Here is a 4,005-nt window from a genome sequence, read left to right as displayed (position 1 = left end):
TTGTGTCCTAAATGTTAATTAAAGAATGAATTTTCTCTACAGATGAATAAATTTATATCCTTCAAAGTTATAATAATGTGTGCATCTTAAACATTAAAAATAAAAAACACATCACAACTGAAGTACAATCCAAATGCAACAGCTGTGGTGGGTAGCACTGTGGCTCTGATTAAGGGAACTGGGAGTACACTGTTCCTACCGCAACATAAAAATGTTATGTGCACTGAAATACAGAAGCAAGACAAATCCTGTGCCCATGAGTTCAGACAGAAATTGTTTAATAACAATGGAAATACCAAAGCGTAACAATATCTAATGAGATGTTCAATGTTTATATTCATGCATACAGATATTCCTAAGTGTGTGTGGGGATTAAATTTTATAAAAAATGAAATTTATCTTCTGTACAAATGATCAGATGAATATTCTTTCAAGTTACAAATTTGTACTTATATGTCACAGGTTAAAATAACAAATCTTCAACAACAGAACAATAATCCAACAACAATCAATTTCAGCATGAGAACTACAACAAAGGTTTACAGAAATGAGCAACATTGACTCTACTTTGGGGGCTTCGAGCACACTATTGCTTCTGAAATAAAAAATTGTTGGATTTAGTGAAATAAGACATGTTTTGTATGTGGGTGAAGTTAAAATAAAAATGGGGTTTCCACTTAGGAAATACTGAAGGGCAACAAACAGCATTTAAAATATGTTCTTTTGAATGTAAACAACAAAATATATTACTACAGATCTCTGCCAAATGCAGAAGACATAGGCATACCTGTACATTTATGGGCTTTGTTCATCATCAAGTTTCCACTGCAGCTCGTGTTCAAACAGAAGACAAAGTTCCATGGTGGTTGGCAGCTCACCATGGCCACTGTATGTGCAGAAACAACAGAACTATTGTTACTATCATAGAATTCTTAAGTCTGTATACACACAGCTACCTAGTATTTATTTTAAATTAAAAAACACAAGTTAATGCATTTATATTCTCTCAACTGTGGAAAACAAATCACTGAAATCATATAAAGTAAAACGTTTTCTGACTCACTTCCAACTAAAAAAAAAATGTATTTTCATTAGTCACTGTAAAAACTGTAGTTAAATGCATTCAAATCTACTTGAAACCCTTGAACCAACATTTCAATTGAATAACTTGCAACTAGAAACTGCGAAATCATTGAAGTGAATAATGAAGAGCACTTGGGGGGGGGGACGTAATTTTCGGCAAGGTGGGATGGAAAATTCGCTCCCAAGCCAAAATTTAAGCCGTTTATGATCACTTTCACAAAACTTTCTTTGTATTGAGGATAAAAGGATCAATGTTTTTCAACACAGTTACAACTTTCTGCATTACCTTACCCTAGTTCACCCAAACTCCACAACGAAGACCATGCAAACTTGCGGTTGTGTACGTAAATTTTACTTCATTTACAACTGAGTTTATCATAACAACGCCAATCTAAATAACCGTCTAGTATTACTTACTTTCAATGCAAGATCAGCATGTATGGACACACACGACACCTTACTACATGGAGGGTCACAATTATTAAATATACACTTCGGAATGTGAACAGTATAAAACAGTCTGTGTTTCCACATAATTCTATCGCCCTTCATACTCAAAAATATAACAAGTCTTTAAAATTTCACTTCAAGAACGAGAATTCACACCTCTTACGTAACCTTACTACTCTCGTCTCGTAATGGCGGACTGCTGTGTCCCGAGCTACGCTTGCACAGCAGAAGTGGCCAGTAGCGTCTTGAGGTCATGCATCGTGAGAAACTGTTCCTTTGGAAATAATCTGTATGTCTTAAGCTTCAATTCTCACTCTCGTAATCAATTACATTAAATAAACTTTAATTACCAATACTGTGGATATTTAGTATTAATTTATTCGACAAAAATTAAATTCGCAATTAAAACTACGCACAAGGGAAAGTACTACACAAGCTTGAAATGGCGCCTTCTAAAACATTACTTGGGATAAAGCCGTTGCAGCGTCTTTGTTGCTCACATTTAAATCATACTTAATTCTGTTCCGTACAACATACCTATTGTAATGTTAAAAAACATAACAATCCATTAAAAAAGTGCCGCCCAGCCTCTTTATATTATCACAAGAACTTGGATAGTTTTATATTGAGTCTTCAGCCAATTAAAGTAAAGCGTATCCTGGTCTTGCTCATCTAAAGAACGAACACACCTCTCCACGCATATCAATACTTCCCGCGGGGAAGTTACGCAGTTGATGGCGGGGAACGAACTAAGGCGGAAACAGTGGGGCCTACACGAAGCAACAGAACTCATTTAATTTACTCCTTAAACACATAGCTTACGCATTATTCATGCCAGAAATTAGCAAAATCGTAATTTTTGTATGTTAAATAAACAAGAGATTTTTTTTTAATTTAAATGATTTCATGCCATGGACCTTAAATTCAGACAGATGGGGTTCGAACAAGTCTTCTAACATTTCACTTCAAGAACACGATTTCATACCTGTTACGTAATTTACAAGTTTTGTCTCGTAATGGCGGCCTGTAACGCTTACAAAGTCAAGATGGCCAGTGACGCCTCGTACACACGACGACGGCTGTGAAATAATTTGTTGCTAAGCCTAATTCTCACGGAGTAATAAATTACATTCCAGAAACTTTTATTATTATCATTATTGAATATCGAATACATAAAGTAAAGTAAACCTATCCCTGTACCAGGCCGTGAAGGCCCATATGGTTGTGAGACGTTGAGGGTCCCGCATTATCTAGACAATCGGCTAAAAGATGGCGGTAAGGTTGTCAGCCTTAAGCGCCGGCCGCGCTTTACTCCCAAGAAAAGTTATTTAATTAATCAACCGCAGGGCCATATTGCGGCTGGAAGGATGAGGTCNAATTGAAAAAAAAATCAATGACCTCATCGGGACTTGAACTCGCGACCTTCCGGTTTGTAGCATAGCCCCTCAACCAACTACGCATTCAATAAAAAAATTACAGTTAATCAAAATGCGTACCAATGACATTGAAAAGTACGTTCAAAGCAAGAGGTACACAAGCTTAAAATGGCGATGCAGTCTAGAATTTTCCTTTGAGCAGCGCCATTGCAGTCTCTTCGTTAATCACAATTATATCCACCCAACCTCCTATCCAGTGGGTACCGAGGGAAAAGCGGCCGAGGCTTGAAGCTGACCACTGACCAACTAGTGCAGAGGTCAAGAGAATGTCGATCTATGCCGATCATGGCGCAGAGTGGGAGGAGCGAGATCTAGCTCAGACTAAAGAACAGGAGTGGATATTTGTTACTATGATAATGAGCACAAATTGTTTGGAACTTATTCAGTAGATGAACAACTATTAGGTTCTCATCGGTTCAACTTCATGCAGTCAGTTCATCAGTTAGCGCCATATTAAATTACGAGAATAAAAAATTCCATACTTGACTCGCCATTTATTACCCTTAATTTGTAATTATTTACTTTAATAACATTTTAGAACATTTTTATTATAAGTGAACCTCGACTTTGCATTTACATAAGGGAGCCTATGACTACAAGGCGAATCTGGAGACTGGAACATTTCCCGTACATGAAAGTTACAGGCACTGCGGCAGTGTATACACGGCGTCTTCAGATCTGCATGGGTCAGCTCATGCAACATTTAATCTTGACTTTACACAATGGGAAGCACTGTACAAGCGAGTCGTCAGCAACTTCCCAGGAAAGCTTGCAGCCCCGACCAAGAGACGGTTGCTGGAGATAGCCCGCAAGGGCTGGTAAAGCAACAAGACACCACTCAGCCACAAGTCATCTATTTGTCTCTCTCTCCATGCACCAAGTTTATCCTTACGTCGACTCTTTTACAAACACTTCTAACGCTCGCAGTATGGAGCGGTCACATTACGTACGCTATTTTTGTAACATCTTATTGGTATTATACAACAAATTGGGAAATGTATGCAGGGAAATTCACTCATTTTTAATTATCTCAAAG

Source organism: Cryptotermes secundus, unplaced genomic scaffold (genome assembly GCF_002891405.2).
Source record: "Cryptotermes secundus unplaced genomic scaffold, Csec_1.0 scaffold5388, whole genome shotgun sequence".
Lineage (NCBI taxonomy): Eukaryota > Metazoa > Arthropoda > Insecta > Blattodea > Kalotermitidae > Cryptotermes > Cryptotermes secundus.
The sequence above is the reverse complement of the archived record's forward strand: the minus strand, read 5'-3'. Positions refer to the sequence as shown.